Below are 10,767 nucleotides of genomic sequence, written 5' to 3' on the forward strand. Positions count from 1 at the left end.
AGTTCCCCTGGCAACCACCCCCCATCCTAAGGTGTTTTCCAAAGTCCCCCCATTAACGTAACAAAAGACATCTTGATCACTTCCTCCCCTTAGGAAATTCCAAGGCTCTGGGGAGCTGTGAGCCAGGGACCATGGACAAAGACCAAATGCATGTGAGAAATGAATGACCAAGGGACGCCTGTGTGGCTCAGCGGTTTAGCGCCCACCTTTGGCCCAGGGCGTGATCCTGGAGTCCCGGGATGGAGTCCCACATCGGGCTCCCTGCAAGGAGCATACTTCCCCACTCTGACTGTGTCTCTGCTTCTGCCTCTCTCTCTGTTTCTCATGAATAAATAAATAAAATATTAAAAAAAAGAAATGAATGACCAAATCCCTTATAAATCACAATATCACACCCTTTGTCATCTTTCCTGTACTGCAAGGGTTTCTCCCAGCTTATCACTTGTCAATTGACTTGGAGTTTGGTATATTTAGTGTTTTAGGAACCTTTCAACAATATCTGATATAGTATATCTTAATCTGCGAATTTTGCTCTGAGATCACATTTAGCTATACCCTGTACATTTTGATATGTAATTTTCTCATTTCAGAGACATTTAAATTTTTATTATTCTAAATTTCTTGCAAATTTTGATTTATTGATACATTGGTGCAAGAGTTAATATATATACATATATATATACATATATATGTATACATACATATGTATATATATATATTTTTAAAGATTTCATTCTTTAAAATCCCAGGACCCTGAGATCATGACCCAAGCCAAAAGCAGACCCTTAACTGACTGAGCCACCCAGCGGCCCCAAGAGAGATATTTTTTAAAGCTTTTCCCAAGCTACTAAAAAAGAATCAAGTCCCATGTTGGGCTCCCTGCATGGAGCCTGCTTCTCCCTCTGCCTGTATCTGTGCCTCTCTCTCTCTCTCTCTCTCTGTGTGTCTCTCATGAATAAATAAATAAAATCTTAAAATAAATAAATAAAAAAGAATCGAAGTCGATTGCATTATGATCAGAGAATGTGGTGTGTATCCATTCCATTTTTTGGAATTTACCGAAATTTTCTTTGTGGCCTAATAAGAGAGTCAATAATTATTAATGTTTCACGGTCACTGACCAAAAGACATAATTATAAGAGAATAAACTTGATATAGCTTTATTAATTATATATATATAGCAATCTCTACCTCCAACGTGGGGCTCAAACTCACAACCCTGAGATCAAGAGTCGCACATTCTTCCAACTGAGCCAGCCAACTGTCCCTGATTATACTATTTTTGCTCTGTCTACTACATTTATCCTAGGTTGATAAATATAAAGTCTTCTGCTGCTGTTGTGGTTCTATCATTTATTTCTTGCATTTCCTGGAAGTTATAAATTTTATACATCTTTCCATCCTGCTATTTATACATACAGATTTGTGACAGAGAATTATTGTGAACTATCCCATTTAGTATTGTAAGTGCTTCTGGAGTCACTCTGCTTTCCAGTGCTAAATTCTGAATTATGTCATTTTTTTGCTTTCTGGCCATTCGATATGTTGTCAGTTAGTATTTATTTGTGCACTCCTTAAAAAAAAAATTATTGGGATACCTGGGTGGCTCAGGGTTTAAGCGTCTGCCTTCAGCCCAGGGCGTGATCCTGGAGACCTGGGATCAAGTCCCATTGAGCCACCCAGGTGCCCCTATGCGCTCCTTTTCTTTGGGCTTCCAAGAATCCAACTACTACAAATCTAAACATGTGGTTAGTGCTGGAGATTTTTTACAAGGATTCATGAGAACATATGGTAAGGTCGGGAACATTCTTACTGTCTCATCACCACCCTTCCATCACCTCCAAACCAATGGCTTAGTGCACTCCAGAACAGCTCAGCATCATTGGGAAATCACCAGCATTCATCTGACCCATGGTTCATGGTTCTTTGTCCCCTGATTATATTTAATACTAGTTGTCTTTTTTTTCAAAACTTACTCTGAGTCAGGAATCAGAAGTGCTTTTAATCCTTGAACGTACTGAACAGTTTTGTAAGAATATTATCATCATAAGTTTTACAGATGATGAAACTGAGACTTGACAAATTAACTTCACCAAGGATAAACATTCATTTAAAGCATTCTTCAGGGGGATCCCCGGGTGGGTGGCTCAGCGGTTTAGCGCCTGCTTTTGGCCCAGGGCGCGATCCCAGAGTCCCGGGATCGAGTCCTGCGTCAGGCTTCCGGTAAGGAGCCTGCTTCTTCCTCCTCCTGTGTCTCTGCCTCTCTCTCTCTCTCTCTCTCTCTCTCTCTCTCTATGTCTATCATGAATAAATAAATAAAAATCTTTAAAAAAATAAAGCATTCTTCAAATATTGGGTGTAGGGGTTACTTAAAAATAAAATATTAGGGATGCCTGGGTGGCTCTGCGGTTGAGCGTCTGCCTTTGGCTCAGGTCCCGAGATGGAGTCCTACATTGGGCTCCCTGGGGGGAACCTACTTCTCCCTCTGTCTGTGTCTCTGCCTCTCTCTGTCTCCCATGAATAAATAAATAAAATCTTTAAAAATAAAATAACATAACATATACACATTTATTTATTTTTTTTTTTTATGATAGTCATACACAGAGAGAGAGAGGCAGAGACACAGGCAGAGGGAGAAGCAGGCTCCATGCATCGGGAGCCCGACGTGGGATTCGATCCCGGGTCTCCAGGATCGCGCCCTGGGCCAAAGGCAGGCGCCAAACTGCTGCGCCACCCAGGGATCCCCACATTTATTTTTTTAACGTAACATATTTTTTAAAATAAAGCTTTCTGGGGCACCTGGGTGGCTCAGTCGGTTAAGCATCTGCCTTTGGCTCAGGTCATAATCTCAGAGTCCCAAGATCAAGCCCCACATGGCATCTGGGTCCCTGTGGAGCCGGGAGTCTGCTTCTCCCTCTGCCTGCCACTCCCCCTGCTTGTGCTCTATCAAACTAAATAAATAAAATCTTAAAGCATATATAAATCTTTCTTCAAATACTTGTTAAATAGCAGCATGGGTCATGTCAAAAGAGCCAGAAGTCCAATCCAGCTTGAACTTCACTGTCTTACTCCAAAGTTCACGTCACCAACTGCTGTCTACCATGCCTTCCTCTCCTGTCACTTCTCCAAGGGAGGTTTTGATCACTGCCACCTCAATACGCACGTCCCTATTGGGGTGAATTGTTAGGTTGTGTCCATGTAGGGCTGCCTTCTGCTCACACATCCAGGCCACATGTGGCCAAGATGGCAGAAAGGTTCCCAACATACAGGGAAAGAGCTGTTATAATGTAGATTACAAGCACCAGGATGCCTAGCTGGCTCAGTTGGTGGAGCATGAGACTCTTGATCTTGGGGTTGTGAGTTTGGGCCCCACATGGGATGTAGAGATTACTTTAAAAGACATCTTTAAAAAAAAAAAAAGACATCTTTATTGGGTGCCTGGATGGCTCAGTCAGTTAAGCATCTGCCTTTGGCTCAGATCTTAATGTCTGGGTCCTGGGATCAAACCCCACATCAGGATTCTTGCTCAGTGAGGTGTCTGCTTCCCTCTCTCTCTGCTCCTCCCCTGCTCATTCTCTCTCTCAAATAAATAAATAACAAATCTTTTAAAAAAATCTTGAGGTTGGGATGCCTGGGTGGCTCAGTGGTTGAGCAACTGCCTTTGGCTCAGGGTGTGATCCTAGGATCCAGGATCAAGTCACACATCGGGCTCCCTGTGGGGATCCAGCTTCTCACTCTGCCTGTGTCTCTGCCTCTGTGTGTGTGTGTCTCTCTCTCATGAATAAATAATAAATTAAAAAAAATCTTAGGGCACTTGGGTGGCTCAGTAGTTGAGTGTCTGCCTTTGGCTCAGGTCATGATCCCAGGGTCCTGGGATCGAGTCCTGCACCAGGCTCCCTGCAGAGAGCCTGCTTCTCCCTCTTCCTGTGTCTCTGCCTCTCTCTGTGTCTCTCATGAATAAATGAATAACATCTTTTTAAAAAAACTTTTATTTTTTGTTAAAAAAAACTTTTTAAAAGATCTCTCCCAGAGATCTCTCTCTTCCATACACACACAGAAGAAAGATCACATGAGAACATAGCAAGAAGATGGTTGTTTATAAGCCAAGAAGAGAGTCTGCCCCAGAAACCAACTTTGATGACACCTTGGTCTTGGACTTCTAGCCTCCAGAACTGTGATGAAATAAATTTCTGTTGGGGCACCTGGGTGGCTCAGTCAGTTAAGTGTTCGCCTTCGTGTCAGGTCGTGATCCCTGGGCCCTGGGATTGAGTCCCTCATGGAGCTCCCTACTCTTTGGGGAATCTGCTTTTCCCTCTCTCTCTGCCCCTCACCTCTGCTCGTTCTCTCTCTCTCTCTCAAATAAATAAAATCTTAAAAAAATATTCTGTTGCTTAAGTTATTTCCAGTCCCTGTATTGCAGTGTGAGCTAACACAGGTGGCATCTGGGAACTCAGATTTCAGGAGGGTTCCCATCATTGTCGAAATGATGAGTGGCTCCCCATGCCTAAACTATACAAACACTGTGGTTTATGCTGAACACCTGCTTTCCTTCTTGGGACCTGGGATTTTTGTACATGCTAGCCGAGGGTGCCTACCTAACTGGCTCCTTTTTTTTTAATTTTTTAAAAATTTATTTATGATAGTTACAGAGAGAGAGAGAGAGAGAGAGAGAGGCAGAGACATAGGCAGAGGGAGAGGGAGAAGCAGGCTCCATGCACCGGGAGCCCGATGTGGGATTCGATCCCGGGTCTCCAGGATCGTGCCCTGGGCCAAAGGCAAGTGCTAAACCGCTGCGCCACCCAGGGATCCCCCTAACTGGCTCCTGATAAAAATCTTGGACTATTAGGCTCAGGTGAGTTTCCCTACAAACAATATATCAGATTTGTTGTCACAATTCATTGCTGGAAGAATTTTTTTTTTTTTTATTTGACACAGAGTGAGTATGAGCAGGGGGAGCAGCAGGGAGGGAGCCTGACATGGGGCTCGGTCCCAGGACCCTGGGATCATGATGTGAGCTGAAGGCAGATGCTTAACCGACTGAGTCCCCCAGGCGCCCCCATTGCTGGAAGAATTAAGCATGTCTCGTGTGACTCCAATGGGAGAGGGATCTTAGAAGCTGTTCCTGGCTCCCTCTAGACCAGGCCCCATGCGCCCTTTCTTTGCTGATTGTGCTTTGTGTCCTTTTGCTGTAGCCATGAGTACAAATACATGGAGTCGCTCAGAGTGAATCATCGGACCTGGGGGTGGTCTTGGGGTCCCTGGACACAAAGCATCTTCTACATAGTACCACACCATCATTCTCAAAACCCCTCCCTTTATTGCTTTGCTGCCTGTATTGCTGTCAGCTCCTCAGGGGCAGTGTCCTTACCCTAGTTTACCATCTTATTTCCAGTGCCTGGCACAGAGAAGGCTCCCAGTAAATGTCTGCTGAGTCTTTTTTTTTCTTCAAAAGACAGAAATGTATTATTTAATGGTTCTGAAAGTTAGAAGTCTGAAATCAAGGTGTTGGAAAGGCGAAGCTCTCTCTGAATGCTCTAAGAGGGGATTCTTTCTTGCCTCTTCCAGCTTCTGGTAACTCCCAGCAATCTTTGGTGCTTCCTAGCAGTGCTGATTTCTGCCTCCATCATCATGTGACACTCTTTCCATGTATGTCTCCATGTCTCTCTCTCTTTTTTTTTAAGATTTTATTTATTCATTCATGAAAGACACAGAGAGAGAGGCAGAGGGAGAAGCAGGCTCCATGCAGGGAGCCCAATGTGAGACTCGATCCCAGGTCTCCAGGATCAGGCCCTGGGCCGAAGGCAGACGCTCAACCACTGTGCCACCCAGGCAGCCCTTAAAAAATAATTTTATTTTTATTTTTGAAAAGATTTTATTTATCTATTCATAAGACACACACAAGAGAGGCAGAGACACAGACAGAGGGAGAAGCAGGCTCCCCGTAGGGAGCCTGATGGGGGACTCGATCCTAGGACCCCAGCATCACAACCTGAGCCAAAGGCAGACACTCAACCACTGAGTCACTCAAGTGCCCCCCTAAAATGAGGATTCTTTTTTTTTTAAATTTTTTTTTATTTATTTGTGATAGTCACAGAGAGAGAGAGAGAGAGAGGCAGAGACACAGAGACACAGGCAGAGGGAGAAGCAGGCTCCATGCACCGGGAGCCCGATGTGGGACTCGATCCTGGGTCTCCAGGATCGCGCCCTGGGCCAAAGGCAGGCGCCAAACCGCTGCGCCACCCAGGGATCCTAAAATGAGGATTCTTAATGGGGAAGTGGCTCTCCTCCAATCCTTGACTCAGGGATCCTAGCTCCTGACATCTCATAGCTCTGCCTTATCCACCAAGCTGCGTGGTAACTCTGCTACATCATTAAGTGTGTCTATGGAAAGCAACCTCGGGCAGCCCCAGTGGCTCAGTGGTTTAGCGCCGCCTTTAGCCCAGGGCATGATCCTGTCTCGAATCGGGCTCCCTGCATGGAGCCTGCTTCTCCCTCTGCCTGTGTCTCTGCCTCTCTCTCTGTGTGTCTATGAATAAATAAATAAAATCTTAAAAAAAAATAAAAGCTCTGGGTTTTGGGATGCCTAGGTGACTCAGTGGTTGAATGTCTGCCTTCAGCTCAGGGCGTAATCCTCGAATTCCGGGATTGAGTCCCACATCAGGCTCCTAGCAGGGAGCCTAAATTTCCCCTCTGCCTATGTTTCTGGCTTCTCTCTGTGTCTCTCATGAATAAATAAAATCTTTAAAAAAAAAAACCTCTGGGTTTTGGTTGATTGAGAGGCCTTTCATGTTGGATTAGTTAAGAGACACCCATGTGAGAATTTATTTTATTTTATTTTCCATGTGAGAATTTAGATCAAATGTGGTCTTGGGGCACCTGTCTGGCTCAGTCAGTAGAGCAAGCAACTCTTGATCTCGGGGTTGTTAAGTTTGAGCCCCATGATGGATGTAAAGATTACTTTATTTTAAAAGATTTTATTCACTCATGAGAGACACACAGAAAGAGGCAGAGACACAGGCAGAGGGAGAAGCAGGCTCCCCGTGGGGAGCCCGATGCCGGACTTGGGAATTTCAGGATCACACCCTGAGCTGGAGGTAGACACTCAACCACTGAGCCACCCAGGTGCCCCATAAAGATTACTTTAAATAAATAAAATCTTAGTCTGCTTCTCCTTCTGTGTCTCTGCCTCTCTCTGTGTGTCTGTCGTGAATAAATAAATAAAAATCTTTAAAAAACAGAAATAAAATCTTTAAAAAAGATGGAGGTCTTGATGGAGTAAAAGCTAAGAGTCTGGATTTGAAGTCAGATCGGAGATGCCTTGATGGTTCTAGAGTTCAAAAAGGCCCAGTCATGAGACGCCTGGATGGCTCAGCAGTTAAGTGTCTGCCTTCAGCTCAGGGCATGATCCTGGAGTCCTGGCATCAAGTCTCACATTGGGCTCCCTGCATGGAACCTGTTTCTCCTCCCTCTGACTATGTCTCTGCCTCTCTGTGTGTCTCTTATGAATAAATAAATAAAAATATTTTTTTAAAAAAAGGCCCAGTCAGAGCAAAAAACCAGCAACAGTGGGTATTAATCAGAGGCCCAGACTCAGTTGGACCAAAGAATATTCAGCAGAATTTCAATTCCAAATAGGATTGGAGGGGTACTGATAGTGGAATAGTTTGCGGCAGCTCAGGTTCAAAATGAGATTAGAAGAGGAATGATAATGGAATAGTTCGCAGGCACACAGGTTCTGAGGTCTGTGTACTACAAGTCTTACCAGTGTCCTAAGTTCAAGGTCAGATCAAAGAAGCAATCATAGAAAAATAGTAAATAGAGGCTACGGTTTGAAGTGAGATCATAGCAGTAGAGAATGGAATAGTTTCTTGGGGTCAAGCCAGAGGAGCACTGAGTGTGGAAAAGTTTGCAGACACTCAGGTTTCAGGCCCAAGGTGCATTGGTAATGAGTTACCTGAAGCTTGGATTCAAGGGCAAAGACTTCTTGATGGTGGAATTATAAATAGAGTCTCAGGCTGGAGTTTAAACTGCTACAGCCCTGATGGTGGAAGAGTTAAAAAGACTCGAGTTCAAAGGAAAACCAGGGGTCTTGATGGTGCAAACATTAACAGAAGCCCAGGTCTGAGGGTACACCAGGAGGATGCCAATGGTGGTAAAGTTAAAAGTAGCCAGGTATGGGTCACACCAGTGAGGCACTGGTGGAGGAAACGTTAAGAGATGCCCAGACTTGAGGTCAGATCAGAGACAGTGACGGTAGAATAGTTAGTTAGCCGAGGCCTGGATGGAAGTTTGGGCCACACAGGGATTCATGGTGCAATAACTAACAGAGGCCCAGACTCAAGGTCAGGACCAAGGGTCCTCAAAGGTTGGTCGGAATTCTTGCTGAAGCAAAGGGGCACTGATCACAAATTAACAGAATCCGGGATCCCTGGGTGGCGCAGCAGTTTGGCGCCTGCCTTTGGCCCAGGGCGCGATCCTGGAGACCCGGAGATCGGGTCCCACATCGGGCTCCCGGTGCATGGAGCCTGCTTCTCCCTCTGCCTGTGTCTCTGCCTCTCTCTCTCTCACTGTGTGCCTATCATGGATAAAAACAAAAAAAAACAAAAAAAAAAACAAAAAACAAAAAAACAAATTAACAGAATCCCAAATTCAAGGTCAGATCAGGAGACAACAGCTGGTGGAACATTATACAGGAACCCTGGTTTGATAGTGAACCGGTGGTACACTGATGAGGTAATAACTAACAAAGGCTCCGCTTCAAGCTCAGACTGGAGAGGCTCTCGGAGCAAACACAGGGGTTCAAAGTTAAACCCCACTAACAGAATAGTTAGTGGAGGCCTGGATTTGAGGCAAGGCTAGTGCGGCACTGATGGCAGAATGGTAAGAGTTCCAGTAGATGTCAAACTGGAGGCACAGTGATGATGGACAAGTTAACAGAGGCCCAAATCTGACCAATAGGATTATCTTTTCATTGTTTGCTCATTACTTATTTCCTCGTAGTTATAAGTCAAGAAAAGGTATCATGAAAATGAATTTAAAGCAGAATGCTGGAGTGCCTGGCTGGCTCAGTCACATGTGACTCTTGATCTGGGAGTCCTGAGTTCAAGCCCGACACTGGGCACAGAGTTACTTCAAAAAAATAAAGCAAAGCAGAATGTCAACTCTGCCACCTCAAAATCTCCTGAGAAGGAAACCCCCAGATGACATGACATCCACAATTAGCCCTCGTGAATCCAGATTCAATAAACAACATGAAGAATGTGAAGAAATGAAGGTGCTAGAGAAAAACGAGGTTCCTCCAAGCGATCTTGCCCATCCGCTGACCTTGGTTGAAACCGAGCACCTTTTCGGTATTGCATTGTGCACAGAAAGAGTTAACCCAGCAGGCCTGAACTTCTCTCCTTGGAAAGGCCTGCTTCAAGGATGGTCCTTGGCTGGCATCTGGACACTTAAGAGTTCATGAGGGTTCTCACCATCCTCTAAATCAGGAGTGTCTCACTGCGCCTCAGCAGTTCACACAAGCACTCTGGTTTATGCTGAACATCTGTTCTCCTTCCTGGACAGTCTGGAAGCTGAGTATGCACCAGGTTGGGGGTGGGGGGCTATGTGACCACCCCCTAGTGAAAACCCTAGGCATTTAACCTCTGATAATGAGCTACTCTGGGCTGTCAGGAGCCATGATGGGGGAATTAAGCATGTCCTGTGACTTCACTGGGAGAGAATCCTTAGAAGCTTGTACCTGGTCTCCCCGGGACTTTGCCCCGGGTACCATATCCCTTTGCCGATTGTGTTCTGTATCTTTTTGCTGGAAAAAATCATAACTACGTATACAACTGTATGTTGAGACCAAGAGTCCTCCCAGCAAATCATGGAGTTTGGGTGGTCTGTGAAACCTCTGAAGCATGAACTGCATCATGAACGTCCAGCTCTCTGGTATTTACATTAAGGTCAGATGGAAGTATAGTTTAGAAATGCTTCTGTCTGTAAGTAACCACACTGTCAAAATAACAGTGGCTTGAACAAACCAGTTATTTTTCCTCCTCCAACAAGACTGCTAGTGTTCGTTTGGTAGCTCAATAATACTGGGCCAGGGTGCAATGCCTGTGGCTCTGTGGACTGACCTCGAGGTCTCAAACTGGTAGCCACAGTTCCCACTAATGCATCTGGATATGGCAGCCTATGCAGCTGGAGGGGAGAGAGGGAGGAGCTGGAGGGGAAGGAGGAGCAAGAGCATCCTTGCCATTTCTGGCAACTTTGACGCTTCCTAGTGACTCAGGTCATCGACAAGGGATTTTGGTTCTCTAGCTCCCTGGCTATATCCCATGCTTTCTCTCCTCACTTGGGGCTCCCCTCAAATTTGAACATCACTTTACAGACTCTGAGCTATTCCAGGCCTTGAATTTGGGCCCTAAGGGGATATGGAAGGAGCTAGGGGTGGTCTGGGGTTTCCCTTGGGATGGAGAATCTATCTTCCTTCCCCACCCCCACCAGCAGGAGCTGCTAGCTCAACCTTGGGGTCCATGGTTGTTGGGGTCCATGGTTGTTTCTGCATGGGCTTCATACTCCACGTCCTCAACATGTCTGCACCCTGTTTGTGGGGAAGAGCCTTGGAGCGTGGGGTTGGGGGGAGCTGGGACCTCAGCCTTCCTGAGGAAGCCAGCAGAGCACTGCAGACTAGCAGCATGAAACCCCTGTGGTAGAAGCCAACATTCCCCTTCAACTCTCCGACTGCCACTACCCTGGCACAAGTCCGCATCACTGCTCACT

The sequence above is a fragment of the Canis lupus genome, chromosome X, assembly GCF_048164855.1.
Source record: "Canis lupus baileyi chromosome X, mCanLup2.hap1, whole genome shotgun sequence".
NCBI classification, from domain to species: Eukaryota; Metazoa; Chordata; class Mammalia; order Carnivora; family Canidae; genus Canis; species Canis lupus.